Source organism: Hyaena hyaena, unplaced genomic scaffold (assembly GCF_003009895.1).
Source record: "Hyaena hyaena isolate Hyena2069 unplaced genomic scaffold, ASM300989v1 scaffold_129, whole genome shotgun sequence".
NCBI lineage: Eukaryota > Metazoa > Chordata > Mammalia > Carnivora > Hyaenidae > Hyaena > Hyaena hyaena.
This window is the reverse complement of record NW_024080763.1, coordinates 1,653,076-1,668,966: the sequence shown is the minus strand read 5'-3', so window position 1 is coordinate 1,668,966 and position 15,891 is coordinate 1,653,076. Positions and strand designations below refer to the sequence as shown.

Here is a 15,891-nt window from a genome sequence, read left to right as displayed (position 1 = left end):
TGGCAAGCTAAAGGCCTCCTGGAGGCCACCTCTGGGGCACAGACCTCGCTCTGGCCTGGTGGGTTTTCTTTGAACTGATATTAAGAACAGTTTCTAGGGGCTCCTGGAAGGCTCAGTCGGTTAAGTGTCTGACTCTTGATTTCAGCTCAGGTCATGATCCCAGGGTTGTGAGCATGGAGCCTGCCTAAGATTCTCTCTCTCTCCCCGTCTGCCCTTCTCCCACACTCACATTCTCTCAAAAACAAAAAACAAAAAGAAAAACAAAAAAAATGGCTTCTCTGTATTGAGAACCTACTATGTACCAAGTACTTTATATGCATCGGCTATACAACAGGCTCACTTTATCCCCATTTTACAGATGGATAAAACCCACCAAGGGCGTAAAGTCTGACCTTGCATCTGAACCCACGTGGCCCAGCTCCCAGGCGTACACTTCCCACCATGTCCACCCGCGGCACAGCCCCCACCCTCCACCTGCCCCTCCTTCCTAAGCGCACCCTTCAGAAGCCACTCATGCAACCTCTATGCGCCCCACCAAGTGGCCTCCTTGGCATTTATCCGAGAGGAACGCAAACTTACGTTCACACAAAAACCTGCCCCTGACTGTTCACAGCAGCTATATTCAGGACAGCCCAGACCAAGAAACGACCCAGGGGTCCTTCAAGGGGCGGATGGATACACACACAGTTGTACAGGCACGCCGGGGAGTACTACTCAGCGGTAACGAGGAAAGGACCACTGGAACCTCCTTGGGTGACTCTCCAGAGAACCATGTGCAGCGAAAAACCCCAACCCCTGCTCATTAATTATGGCCTGCTTCCGTTCACAGGGCATCCCTGAAATGACAAGGGGCTAGAAATGAAGGATAGGTTAGTGGGGACCGGGGGTCTGAGATGAGGGCTCGGGCTGGGGGTGTGGGAGCACGAGGCAGGTGGGGGATGGAAAGGCAACAGAAGGAGTCCTCGTGGTGACGGGAATGTCCTGTGCCTTGACTGTATCTCTGTCAATTTCCTGCTTGTGACGCTGAATGACAGCTTAGCAGGGTGTCACTATTGGGGGAACCTAGTCAACGATGACACGGGATTTTGAGGATTTCTTCACACTACACGTAAATGTACAACTATCTCAAAATTTAAAAAGCCTACTCAGTCTGTGCATTTATCAAAACTAGTAGAACTACTTGGGACGCCTGGGTGGCTCAGTCGGTTAAGCGTCTGACTCGATTTCAGCTCAGGTCATGATCTCATGGTCCATGGGTTCAAGCCCCACATCGGGCTTTGCACTTTGAGCACAGAGCCTGCTTGGGATTCTTCCCCTCCCCCAACCTCTCTACTCTTTCCTCACTTGTGTGCTCACACGTGCTCGCTCACTCTCTCGCGCACACGCGCGCTCTCTCCCAATAATAAGCTTAAAAGAAAAACCTCATTGAACTGTCAGAAACATGAATTGTACTGTAAGTAAATATAAAGCTTAAAAGAAAAAAGCAGAAGGCCCACGTGACTGCCACTGCCTGTGCCACGGAAACCACCTTGCCCCACCAAGGACACGTGCTGTGGGCTCTCGTAGCCCCCACCTTCACCTTGAACTCATCACTTGACTTCAGTGTCCTCATCTTTAAAATGAAAGCAGTAACATCTTTGCTCTGGGGGCTGCTGGGAGATTGGATAAGAAAACACGTAAGACAGAGCGGGGCACAGGGAAGGCCCCGGACATCAGTGCCCGGCCCCCTCGGCACAAGCAGCCACCATGGGTCTCTCAACATCTTCCCAGCATGTCTCCTGCAGACTCCTTGCCTTTGCTTACATATTGTACCGTCACTTCCCTGTGCCCTTATTTACGCAGCAAATCAGACTCCCTGCGCAGTGCTCGTGGCAGACAGAGGGTATCTGGGGTGCCACGGTGCACAGGAGGAGGGGTCTCCCCCTGGCAGGTGCCCTGTCTGTTCAGGGACACATACGCTCTCTGGCTCTGACCCCAGGTGCCCCCACTCAGTGATTCACCTTCTCCAACATTTCCATCAAAAGAGCAAAAGGCAAAGTCAGACTTTCTACTGACCTGTGATCCCACTTCCAGGACCACCCTCCTGTTCCCTGGGTATAGACGTGGTGGCATAGAGGGCCCTGCCCACCCCCCAAGGGCGCATCTACCTAAAGACAGCCCAGACTCCCCAGCACTGGGTCCAGAACCAGGGTGGGAAGGTAAGAGGGCACCAGACAACACTGCCCACCATCAGCGAGAGACCCTGGACCCAGCACCACGGCACCTCAGCCCCAGGGCCACCCCCATCTCCCTCCACACCACCCCCCATAAAGCCATACTCCTGACCTCCACCTCCCTGAGTACCAACCCCAGGCCAGGCTCTTCTCATTCAACCTCTCACATTCCTCTGAAAAGGCATCTGTTAGCAGAACTCCCATTTTCCAGATGAGAAGGCTGAGGCTCCAGGAAAATAACTCTAGCATCTGCCCAAGATCCTACAGGTCAAGACGCAAATCCAGGCCTACCTTTCCAGCCACTCTCTCCCTGACTCCACAGGGGACAGGGGACAGCCTCGAACCTTCACACGAGTCCTCCCTAACATGAGACTTCCTTCCTTTTGTTCTGCAATCTTCAACATGCCTTCAGCCGTCTGCAACCCTTGAACCCAGCTGCCTGATACCACTGTGGTCAGAGGCTCTCAGCTTCTGGTAAGTGGGAACCCTGCCTGGTGCAGGCTAAATGAATTTATATCATGCAAGAGAGTTTTGTAAACTCTAAACTTCTATATAACTCTCCAGGAGATTAAAGGAATTTGCCAAACGCTTCTGTAATGCGCTCTGAAGGGTTATCCCTTAATGAGAAACTGACCACACTGGAAATCGCCAAGACAAACTCGTCCTTCTTTTAAAGAGTATCTGTATCCTGTGTTTACTACTTGCACGAGTTAGTTTTACAGCAGGGGACTATCTCCCCACCCTAAACACGGCACTCGGAGCAAAAGCTGAACAGGACCTTGGCCACAGACAGTGACTTTCCCGATGGCTTAAGCAAGCCGTGCCTCGGTGCGCCCACTTCCCCTCCCATTAGGCAAAAGGAAGGCCGCCTGCATTTTTAGACCTTCGTGACTTCAGCTGCTGGCAGAACAAAGCAGCCTGGGGACAGGACCTAGAAGGGAGCTCATGAACACGTGGAGAAGTGTGTCCGTCGGTGGGTCGTGCCTTCTACCAGACCCTGTGACAAACCGATGGAACGGCCGGGGCGGGGGTGGAGGGCTGCACCCTGTGGTGCCCTCAAGGTTCCTCTCTGCCCAATGAAGGCAAGGGACCCCACCCAGGGTCGCCTCTAGCTTGCGGCCTCTGCAAGGTGCCCAGAGGTCGCAGGATGAAAGTTAAAAGCTATAGGAGCTTCACCAAGAACGGGTCCCTTCGCAGATGCTGTCAGTGCAGGAAGAAGGCCTGGAGGCTGAGAAACAGGACGCGGGGCGGACAGGGCGCCTCCCATGCCTTCAAGTCCTCCCGAGAGAGAAACTGATCAGACAGCTATGCCTCCACCGCCCCCAACACACGGACAGAAAACCAGAGCCAAGCAGAGCCTCTCTGTTCAGACGGTAACACCTCAGACGTGCGCAGTACCAGACACCGCTGATTTCAGGGAATTCCACAGAATCCAGAAAAGAAACCAACATTTGGCTTTTTTTTTTTTTTTTTTTACCGTCTTCCTAGTCTCTTCTGGGTGTGTATCTGTAAGAGGTGACACAGAGTCTACCTTTCAGCAGAGCATGAATAAAATAAGAGTGGCCATGGCAACCATGCCAGATTCTATGTTTACTGCTGCCTCAGAATGTCCCTACGAATGGATACTGTTGCTACGCCATTGCACAGAGCGACAAACTGAGGCACAGGCCCAAGGTCACCCAGGTGTGAAGGATAAAAGAAGGACTCAAGCCACATCTGCCGAACTCCAAAATCTTTGTCTTAACCCGAGTCTTCTACTGGGAATCTGTAAATTTCCAAGATCTGTACATTTCCTCATAATTGTCCTTTAAGTATTTGATTTCTCAGTTACACTGACCAAGCGCTAAAGCCCACACACCAGGTTTGCAATACGCCCCTTCTCTGTACGGCTCGTCCTGAGGTTTCCCAGGCTGAACACCCACCTCTGGAACCTGACGCTGAGACACAGCACTAGGGAGGGGCTCCGCTGCAGAAGGGGAATGGGGGGGGCTAGACGGCATCTCGGAGATGGTGAACGAAACATAAAGTCATCACTTTCTAGCCTCAATCGCGTGGCTGGGCAGCTGCGCCCTGTGCCACGTGGAAGGTGACCAGGAAGGCAGGGTGCTCCCACCCCTGGGGGAGTCCTGCCACACCAGCCGGAATCCAGGTCCATCCGCCCCATCTCGCTGGGCCTCTGCCTCTCACTGCCCCTCCACCGCAGCCCACCCTGCCCGTCTCCCCGAGTCCACGCCAGGGTGCTCACGGCGGGGGGCTCCCCACCACGTGCACAGTGTGTGTGGACCTGCCTCAGTCACCCTCCGGTCTCAGCACAGGAAGGAGGAACCTGATACCAATGTCTTCAGTGGCACCCACAAAACTGGCGGGAAGAGCACCGGATTCGCGTCCAGAAGCCACACGTCCACCCCGCTCGGTCCCAGATGAGCTGGGGCCCCCTGGGCGAGCTCCGTGATGTCGCTAAGCTCACTTTCGTCCTCTGTGATCTGGAAGAAGGGATCCTTGTCCTGCCCACCTCAGGTGAAAGGTTAAGGAGGGAAGACTCTGGAACGTGGGGACCCTTAAAGAACATCCTTTCCAGGCGCACAGAAGTCCACAGGTGAGCACGAATCTGAGAGAACGCGGGCCCTTATTAAATGCCTATACACTAGCTAAGGAAAGTCACATCTTCAACAGCCAGGGCATGAGCTGCTGGGAGCAGGAAACAGGAATCCTCCGAGCACCTCCCTCCTGGGATGGGGCTCCTGGACCTTCAAGTCCCCACCGACGACGGATTCTTATGCTCACTCAGGGGTCCCGTTTGCATGTGACAGGGGAGGAAACTAGGCTCCCAGAGGCAAGATGGCCTAAAGCCTCACAGCTGGCACGCGCCTGCATCACACTCTCAAGGGAAAAGAGTCACATTCTTGCTGCAAAAATCAAGCACCTGCTCCTTAGAAAAGGCCCCCCCCCCCCCCCCCCAGCCCTCACCACAAAGTAAGGCGTGTCCTTGGAGGTGATTTTTCTTTGTAATTGAGATGAACACACCTTCCCCGGCCTGGTCCTTCGGGTAACCAGAGGCCACCAAAGGTGCACGTTTGGAGCAGGGTTGGCAGTAACGTTCCCTGGCTACACCGGAACCCACCCTGCCCCCTTGACCCAACAGACCCGCCCAAGCTCCCTTACGAGACTGCCTCCCTCACGGGGGGAAAAAACAAAACCGTAAAATGAGCCACTGAACCAAATCAGGAGTCTGTTCTCTGGGACTTTACACAGCCGTTCTCAGTGTCGTAGGGATTTTCTGGGGTTTTAAGCAAATAACATTTCGAGAGGAGGCGGGGGAAGTGACATTCTTCAGGGACATGAAGGTGTCGAGACCCAGAGCCAGCACCAATCTGAACATGGGAACGAGACAGCCGGTGTTGCTTCTTGAAACCAAAGCCAACGGCGTGCATGACTGGTCAGGAGTTGGTTCATCAATGGGAACCGACAGCCACGTTTCCGACCGGCGCTCCGGTAACAGTCGCGGCCCCGCCCGCCGTGTTAACCCGCCAGGCGCCTCGAGAGAAGAGGGTCCTGCGGGCTAGACCTCGCCGAGCAAACTCAGAAGGAAGGAAATGAAGAGGACGGGTACTTACTGAGCACAGAGCCGGGCACCACCTCCGCCTGCGAGCCAGGGTGAGCGAGAGGACGGCCGAGAGAGGACGACGGGGAGACAGGGCAGGGGCCCCAAAGATAATCTACTGAAAAGTTAAGCCACTTAGCCTAAGACGACCATGACCTGTTCTTCAGTCAGACCTATTTACAAGTACGGCGAAGTTAATCAAACCATGATTAAAAACCAAAAGAGGTAAGGGGTTAAAAAAAAATTTTTTTTTTTTTAAGCAAAATCAACCCTATAGAGAAGCCCGTATAAGAGGCAGTGTGGTCTGGGTGGAGCCTGTGGGGGGCTCAGGAAACATGGGCTCTGGCCCGGACTCCGCCCCTGAGCCAAGCCACACTCCCTCTCTGGGCCTCAGTCCCCTCGCCTGTCAAATGGGAGTCACTATTTCTGCCTAGTGAGCATGTGCGTGCAGCTGCCTGCCAGGTCATCCTACCTCTCTGAGCCTCCGTTTCCTCGCCTGTGACACGCCAATGGGAACTGAGTGTGTCTGAGTCTCAACCACGGATCTGAGGGGGTGTGAGCTGTGAGGAACCATGGGGAGAGCAGAAGGAGCACCCGCTGCCGGGGGCTGCGTGCAGGCCGCCTTCCTGGTCCTGCTCGGGGCTCACCTGTGCGGTTCAAGGTCCCCAGACACGGAGCAGCAGCGAAGGCCAAATCCTCACTCGCTGCAGGAGCCTCAACTAGGACCTCCCACACGGCAAAGCGGAAGCCGGAAGCCATCCTGACATCCCGGTGTGTTGGCAATCTGGGGGGGAGGGGGCAGGTAACGAACGCCTGGTAACTCGAGGCTGGGGGAGGTGGGGTTGCAGAGCCCGCCCCTCTCTCTTACATCTCCAAGGAGCAGAGACGGGGCTGTGGTACAAGTGCATTTCCCAGGCTCGGTCCTGAGGCACACAGGGGCGGCTCGGTGTCTTCCAGTGACACTGACAACGTTCTGAATCAGGAGTTTGCTGAAGGCCCAGGAAGTCAGTCACTGACCAGCTTCCCACACCTTCACCTCCCACCTCCGCTACGAAAACACCCTCTTCCTCTCTAAAACCTTTACGGAGACTTTCGGGGTCCGCAGACAGCTACATTCTCCTGCTCCTGCGAGATGCTCCCGCAAGCCCAGCCTGGGCTACACGTGAGGCCTTCATGCTCGTGTGGCCCGAGGCTCCACGGCCACTGCCGCACCCGGGTGCTGCTCCCCCGGGACCACCAGGCCCCCGCGCAGAGGGCTTGTAACCTCCCAGCAGCTGGCACTTGGCACACAGCTGGGAGGGCAGCGACCTCTTTATCTCGGGGCCCGGGGCCCCCTAACAGTATCACAAGCATCACGGTGAAACCGGAGGGGACGCAGGAGGCTCGAGGAGGACTGATAGGGACCCGAGAACCACCAGGTCTCCCATCTGCCACCCACTCACAGGTCACACCCTGACCGCATCTTACGTGCAGGACCTCACCCGCCTGATCCACGGAGTCGTTCAGCAACCTCCTTTACGGGGTCTGGCGGACGCACGGGCCAGACAGGCTAAGGATGCACGCCAGGCCTCCCGCCTTCTCCCCTCTACCCACTTCCTACCGCAAAGCTCCACCGCAGGTTCGAGAACCGCGTCATCTGCCAAAACAAAACTCTTCTAGAGACCCAGCCGCCTGACAGGTCTGTTATAACGACACGGACACCTAAACTCCAAGGCACCTCAGGTCAAACTCCCGAAGCCATCTCTCTAGTACCTCCCGGGGCTTCCAAAGGGTGAAAGGGTGGGACAAAGCCCACTAAGCTCACTCTGGCCGTGGCCGCGGCCCTGATGGGGGTGGGGAGCGCTACCTGTGTAACAACAGCCATCCGTGTGCAGAGGGCCAAACGGCACCAGACGGTGGGCTATTTAGACAGAGAAAGAGACTTCTGTGACAAGGGCTTCCCGGCGGTCCTGATGCCAAGCAAAGCCCGGGCATCCTGCCCCAAACTATGTGGAGCTGGGCACGGAATGGGTCTAAGGACCTTGGGGAGGAGCCGCTTACTGGGCCTTCAGCCCCATTTTTATTTGTCGGCAGGGCGTGGGTGCAGGAGAAAGGAGGGGCACCTCATCTGTAACCCGCCTCCACTTCCTCCCAAGCACGGGGGATGGGACACCGGGGCCTCTGTGCACTCAGGGAAAGGCCTTGTGGCGCTGAAGAGGGAGTGATGTAGCCCACCAGGTTCACCTGGCTTAGGGGGAAGGTGCCTTGGAAGCCCTGCTGAGCTGTTCCAGAACCTTCCACCGGGACCTTGATGGCTCTAAGTGAGATGCAAAGGGCCTTGAGACAGTGAACTCAATTTCCAAAGCTGAGCAGATCATCTTCCCTGGCAGAAATGGCTCCGGAAGAAACTGATTCACCTCCCCCCACCCCAAACCCGCCGCTTGTCCACGAAGTGCCCGGGAACCTGCCGAATGCACCCAGCTCTGGCTCTGCTTGTGCTATTATCACTGCCCCCACTCCTGGGACCACCGGACACCCAGGTTTTGAGCTGACTCGGGCAAGAGTTAACAGCAGGTTATTATCTCTGAAAAGCGGTATTCATCGTTCAGCAAGCCCGCCCTGAGCGATTGGCGCTGCACGGGTGATGGGAGGGCCTGAAGGCACAGCGAAGCCATGGGCCCTCCTCCCAAGGAGGTGAAAACTATTAACAACTGACACGCAAATGAAATACAAAGCAAAACAAAATATACTAGGAAGCAGAGCACGTTCTAAAACACAAGTTCCAGGATAGCATAATTGGACCCTTCTCAAGTTCAGAAACTGGCATCACAACTTCACGGGCCAAGGACAAAGCAATCCTGGGGTCGCTCTCACCCGCACCTCGGCTGGTCTTGCTCGCTTCTACTTCTAATAAGCTAACAAAACGTTTACTACGGCCATGATATGCACAAAGCCTAGAAAGTGCCCGGTGCGGCCTCCAGGTCCCCGAGACCCCAGCAGACAAGGCTGCCGGAGCCGCTCTGCAGACTGCTGCCCGGCCCCTGGTCTGGCCCGGCCCGGCTGCTGTGGGTGGCAGGAGGGTCTGAGTCTGGCACAGGTCTCTCCGAGCGCTATAGGCCGCAGCCTTGTGCAAGCCTCACGTCATGAGCCCAAGTGAACCCCCTACCACAGAGGGCTCGGTGATAGACAGCGGGCAGCAAAGGAATAAAAGCTTCTCCCCCAGACTCCCAGTAGAACCCAATGTAAAAGTCACTTGCTTTCCACAACAGGAAGAAGACAACCTCTAGGGAGATGAACCCAACACGTATCACGGGCAAAGTCCCCTGCCCTCCAGTCACCCATCACCCTTGAGCTGCATGAGTTCAATTCCAAATTCACCTGCCGTACGGATGGTCCCGCCTGTGTGCCGGAGCCAAGGCGGGAAGCAACCTAACAGCCCAACAGCAGCAGCAGCAGGTAAAGAAACGGCACAGCGCCCATGCTAAGGACAAAATGCAGCTTTTCAAAGGCCGAGAGCCCTCCATACACACTGCTCGGAAATCATCTTCCAGCCTACTTAAAGGGAAAAAACAAAGACCAGCAGCATCCGGGTGGCTCAGCTGGTTGAGCATCCAACTTCAGCTCAGGTCATGATCTCATGGTTCATGAGTTCGAGCCCCGCATCCAGCTCTACGAAAACAGTATGGGGCCCTGCTTGGGATTCTCTCTCTCCTTCTCTCTGCCCATCCCCCTCCCCCCCAGCTTTCACATGCGCACTTTTGTGCGCTCTCTCTCCCCCCTCAAAATAAATAAAACTTAAAAAAAAAAAAAAAAGACCAGAACAGTGGACGTCGTCAGCTGCCATTTGGGTAAAACTGAACAAATAATGCTAATGATATAGAAGTCTCTGGAAGAATACCAAAGACACTTAACATCAGTGATCCTTGAGGAGGGAAAGCAGGTGGTGCAATGCCCTTCTGTTTTGTTTTAGATCTTGAACCACATGTAGGATGACCTATGCAAAAATACGTAACTGTTTTAAAACCTAGGGGCGCCCAGGTGGCTCAGTAGGGTAAGCATTCGACTTCACCTCAGATCATGATTTCACAGCTCGTGGGTTCGAGCCCCGCGTCAGACTCTGTGATGACAGCTCAGAGCCTGGAGCCTGCTTCAGATTCTGTCTCCCTCTCTCTCTGCCCCTCCCCTGCTTGTGCTCTGTCTCTCTCTCTCTCAAAAATAAACAAACATTAAAAAAAATTTTAATAAAATAACATCTAAACCACATATACATATATCTGTACACGCTTGCACACAAAACGAATATCTCTGGGAAGATACACAAGCGAAGGGCTCCAGGAGGCCCTCCAGTGAGGGAAGGAGATGTGTGGCTGGGGGACAGGGACGAGTTACTGTCACTGCTTTAAAAATTAAACACACACACAAAATGTTTACAAGTCCCCAGATACACCAGGCTCTTCCATGCATCGGACCTTCATTCACGCGGGTCTCTCTGCCTCTCCCCTCTGCCCCCTTCACCCTGCACAGCCTCCAGCCAGGCTAACTGCTCTCATCTCTTAGACTCGGCACCTCCTCCAGGAAGGCCCTGTTCACCTTGAATTGGAGGAGCGTGAAGCGAACGGCGCTGTGTGCCTCCCCCACGGGCTGTGAGCTTCCGGAGGGCCCCAGCCCAACCTCAGTCCCCTGAGTCCCCAGTACCTGGCATGAAGAGCGACTCAGGAAATGTTTGCTGAACCAGAGAACACACGCGCTACATTAAGTCGTGACTTTCCCGGTGCCAAGAGCAATCGAGACTTCTCTTGCTTGCGGGGTTCCCCACAGCTATCAAAATGGTGTTGTTAACACTAATTCGAAGCACTACACCCCACGGTCCACGGAGGGGCCGTGCTCCAGGCGGTCTGGGTTCCACTGCAGCAGAGATGCTCCCGCCTCCTCGGGCCCCGCGGACTCGCATCAGAGCCTGTGTGCCGGCAGCACCCATTCTCACAGGGGGTCCTCAGAGGCATGGGCTCGAGGCTCTCTCCCCCGTGCCTGCTTGTAGGAGAGGCAGCTGGCCACGCTTGGGGCTCGCTGGGGGGCAGCACATCCAGGGCACCCCCGGGGGCCAGGGTCTCCCGGGAACAAGGAGGCCTTCGAGGTCCTGGGAGCCCGCATGGGGAGCAAAGGAGGGTCGAGGGGCAGGATCGCCGAAGAGCAGCTGGATGTGTTGTGACGCCGTGCCCCTAAGCACAAGGCATTTTCTAGGGGACTTGAACAGGCCAATCCTACACACACACCCTGTGCGGCCCCCCTCTTTTGTCACCATTTCCTCACGGGGTCAGTGTCGCCCCCAGTCCACGCTCCCTGGGTCAGCTGTGCCAGGGGCGGAGGGAGGGCGAGGGATGTACCTACCCAGGTTCACACAACCCAGCAAGTGCCCAAACAGGCGTACCTCACGGCATAATAGGCGCCAGAATGTGACACATGCCACAGAACAGAGGAGGGGGCTGTAATCCCGAGGGGGGAGGGAAACGCTGGCCTGGTGTCCTACAGGAGGTGGCCTGAGCATCGGGCCTTAACGGACGTGTAGGAGTTCAACAGCCAAAGTCAGGGCGAGGGTCTCCCAAGAGGAAGCCAGTAAGCGCAAGGTGGGGTGTGGGGAGATGAGGTGGAGGAAGGAGCCCATGTGGCCCAAACGGGCAGGCGTCCAGCTGATGCCGGTGTCGCTCTTACATAAGGCCCAGGAGGGTGGAGGCTCTGCCCCGGAGGGTGGCCTCAGCCCCCGCCCGCCTCCCTATCCCCTGCCCGGCTCACACCTTGCTCTCTGCCGTACCATCCCAGTCCCGCTCTCCCTTTTGCCGGCGAGAACACCAGGCCGAGACGAGCTGAGCCACGCGGGACACCGGCTGGCAGTTTAATTAGCTGAACAAAGTCGGGGGACCCGGGGGATACTGACAAAGTATCCCACACCTCCCGCTTTGGTAGAAAATGGCAGCATAAAGACACAAAGCCTCAAAACAGTTCTCCCCATCGGCCGGGACGCCAGCAGCCCCCGCGCTGACCCACGCGGCTGACCCAGCGGCCGCCACACAATGCGAGAATTGTGCTCTACCTTGGGAGGGGGGCGTGGCCACGCACAACCCCACATGAGAATGTCACGATCATCCCGGACTCCGGAGTTACAAATATGTGCTCAAGGCATGTGCTGAGCACGCGCTCACCACGTGTTTGTGCGGCTATGAAAGCACAAAAGCACAAGGGCTAGTGTGCCTCAGCTGCCGGGGACTGGCCTGGGGACAACCGTGGGCCGGGGGGCCGCGGGGAAAGGTCTCAGAGAAACCCCACAGAAACGTTGCATTCAAAACCGTGACTGCTTTACTGTCCATGAGGTTTAAGACTCAGGGCCAGAAGCGGGGACAGCTCCTTTACACGACAGAACCGCCAGGGAAACCGCAAAGCTCGGCCGAACTGGTGACCAACGCGCCCTCCCCAGCTAGTCCAACCTGAGCTCAAAGCAGGCCACATGCAGAGACCTCAGACCAAACAGAGATAAAACCAATCCTTGCAGGCTGCCAACAGCCAGACAGCCCAGGGTCCGGCCGACTCTGTATGGACACAGGCGTGCTCCCTCCTAGCCCTGGGCCTCAGTTTCCCCAGCTGCAACCCCCGGGACCCCAGGCTGCCTCTCTGTTGTCAGGGGTGAGGGAGAAGGGCTGAGAGTGGCTGCTCCTCAGCCCTGTTGGTGGCCCGGCTCCGCCAGGCCCCGGGGACACGGATTTCAGGGCACCCACGACGAAGGCGCCTCAGCCTGAGCACTGGCCCCCGGGAAGTCCATGGAAGCATCATGAGGGACGCAAGCTGCCCAAGAGGAGGAGTGCCACTGAGGCAGGGTTAGCTCAACCCAACAGGGGCCCTTCTCCGATGAGAACACGTAAAACAAACCTGAGAAACCAAAGCTCAAAATTCAGAGCCACCGATGTTGCCTCCTTTGGCATCAGGGGTCTGGATAAGGGAGGGAGGGACGGCGGGCGGCGTGCTGGAGGAGGGGGAGTCACCCACACAACGCGATCTGGAGATGAACAGCCTCTATGAAAATGGTCCCCGTCTCATTCTGCTCGGGCAGCTGTGAGAGCGCCGGGAACTGGGGGGCTTATAAACAACAGACGCTTCTTTCCCACAGTTCTGGAAACTGCGAGGTCCAAGCTCACGCTGCCAGCAGATTCAGCGTCTGATGAGAGCCATCTTCTCACGTCCTCACGTGGTGGAAGGGGCGAGGGCTCTCTGGGGACCCATCAGGGCACTGACCTTAACCCACCATCGCGACCTAGTCAACCCCCCAAAGGCCCCAGCCCCCTAACGCCACCACCTTGGGCTCTAGGTTTTAACGTACAGACTTCTGAGAGGGACACAAACACTTGGTCCATAGCAACTGGACACCAAACCTCTTTGGGGCATCGAGGGTCGAGTCTCCCAGAAAATCAGATGCGAAGTTTTACTGAGTGTGTACCTCTGCACAGTGTGAAAATAAGGAAGGTCAAACTCAGAAGTTGCCGAGGACACGCATTCGGGTCGCCAGCTGGGACCTGCACGGGCTGACCCACACCCCTGCTGGGGTGGACGCTACAGCTTTGGGCACCCGCTTCGTTTTCGTGCAGTGGTTCTCAAAGTGTGTTCCCTGGGCCACCAGCAGCAGCCTCACCTGCGAGCCTGTTAGAAATGAAGTTAAGGTCCCTCCCCTTCACCCCCCATGAGATGACTGGATCGGACACTCTATGAATGGGGTCCAACAACCAGGTTGTAACAAGCCCTCTGGGAGCTTCCGGCCCTCCCAAAAGTTTGAAAACCATGGGTTCGTGCACTTGGTACCTAGAATAGAACAGAACCCCGGGAACGGGGAGGACAGCACTCTAGATGAAAACCCGGGACCCATCCAGGCTGAGTCTCCCGCAAGCGGCCATCACTTGTAAAGAGTGGGAGACCTCGGCCCTGCCAGTCACTGCTCCTGGGTCAGAACCTGGGCATCTAGATACAGATGAGCCAGTGCTCGTGCGTAAGGGGCAAAGTATCTGGAATGACGCTACAAAGCCCAAAGGTTGACCATCTAGTGAAATGTGTCAAAAGCAAATGGAAAAAAAAAAAAAATTGCTTGCGCAGCATTTGCTACAAGAGGAGGGGAAAAATGGGGTTGAGCAAAAAAAAAAAAAAAAAAAAGGTAAATACAAGAGGTAAGTGATATTAAATATCTGGGGGAATGTGAGAACAACAACCCAATTCCTGGAAGAATACAAATCGCCACCCGGGGAATCTGTTCCTCGCTCACACTGGCTTCACTGAGTCAAAGACACTAAGCTGGAAGCATGTGAGAAGTGTGTTTTCATTTATTCTAAGAAATCTTTCTTTCTTACCACGAGCAGAAGCTACCTACTTGATATGTAGCAGCTCAACTGGCTGTCGAGACAAAAATTAAATCTTTGTTAAAAAAAAAAATCCTGCAGCTGCTGTTAAAATCATGGAGGTACTTTTCGACTGAAAAGATTAAACTGGATGAAATACCTGAGTGACTGTATAGGGCTGGGGGGCGGGGAGAGATGTAGAGAAAGGACCCCCGGGGCGCTGGGCATCGCAGGGCACCCTGGAGCGAACGCTGGGCAGAAGGGCCTGTTTGTGGGCCGTTCTCCCCGCGGGGTGAGCGCTGGTCCCCGGGCCGTCAGGCCGGCTGATCTGTCAGCTCACCTGCGGGCAGAACACCCAGCGGGATCACAGAGAGGACCCGGAGCACCACGCAGGGCCACTCACCACCGCTCGCCCTGCCCCTGGGACCCAGAGGGCCTCAATCTGTCCCCAGAATGTCTGGTGGACTCCGGGGACCTCACACTCAAGTGCCTTCCGGACCCAAGCAGGGAGCATACATGGGTGAAGGGCACCTGGGCGGGGGGATCATCCGGTGTGTGGAGAAGCACACCTGCACTGACAGCCACGCGGCAGCTAGCGCCGTGCGGGCATGTGGGAAAGAGGGCCCGGGGTGACATCACAAATCTCCTGACCCGTCAACAAGAGCTGAAAATGCAGACTTCTCTGTACAGTCCCAGCTTTTAAATGTTGTCAAGAAATGCAAAAATTTATGAAGCATCATGGGGGCCGGGGCGCCTGGGTGGCTCAGTCATTTGGGCGTCCGACTCTTGGCTTCAACTCAGGTTTGAGCCCCGCGTCGGGCTCTGCACTGACAATGCGAAGCCTGCTTGGGAGTCTCTCTCCCTCCCTCCCTGCCCCTCCCCTACTGTCTCTGTCTCTCTCAAAATAAATAAAGTTTAAAAAAAAAAAAAAGGCATCATGGGGGCCAAACGAATCATGGCTGGGGACCACAGCAGCCCCCAGACCACAGGTGTGCAGCCTCTGGCCTGACAGACGCTACCGGCTCAGACCTGTATGATGACGGCATCTCATCTTGGTCTGCAGAGCCGGGTGGCCCGGCCGGGCCTCAGTGCCCCGCCATCGTGCACGCCCGTCCCCGTCACTCTCAGCAGGCTCTGGGTTCGCAGAAGGCCCCAAAATGACCAGAAAGCACAGACCGTCTGAACTCCTGAGCACATGGGAGGGAGCAGTGCCCCGAACTCCCAAGCCCACACGGTACGTGCCCTTCCACTTGCGCACTCGGGGAGGTGACTGACCTGGGCTGTGTCCCTGCCTGGCATCCGTGCCACAGGGCGAGCTGCGGCGTGGCTGGGGGAGAGAAGGGCCTGGAGTCTCCTCCCTCCTGGGCTGCCTCACAACGTGGGGCTGGGGAAGGAAAGAGGCTGCATGCCAAACACTTCACACAAATGCAAGTAGGCCCGGCAGATGGAACAGACAATTCTGGACCCCTGACGCCTACAGACGGCTGGCTTCGGCCGGGTCACCGCGAACAGAACAGCTGCTTCCGCAATCACAAGTCCTGCACAGAACACAGGATTCTGTTTTGATGACTTCTGCGCAAGACTTAGAAACGAGAGGGGGGTTTCCTGCCTTTTATTTCAAAATAGCCCGGGACAAACGAAGACTTCTTGCACCATAATAACACATTAAAAGGGAAAGCTCGACGAAGTGGGTTTTCTTAAATGTCAACCCACAGAGCAACCTATTTCT

The 15,891-nt window shown here is 56.0% G+C and overlaps 1 protein-coding gene across 3 annotated transcripts in view; it reads right to left on the bottom strand.

The window, feature by feature from the left end:
• FAM53B (family with sequence similarity 53 member B) overlaps positions 1-15,891 on the bottom strand; it is a 106,997-nt gene that overhangs the window by 74,897 nt on the left and 16,209 nt on the right. Inside the window, exon 1 of one of the 3 annotated variants that reach the window (XM_039237909.1) lies at positions 15,438-15,457. The exons of the other annotated variants lie outside the window; for them this stretch is intronic. The gene's annotated coding sequence lies outside the window, so the exon portion shown is untranslated. Of the gene's footprint in view, positions 1-15,437; positions 15,458-15,891 lie in introns of those variants that run through there. 3 annotated transcript variants of the gene reach the window in all.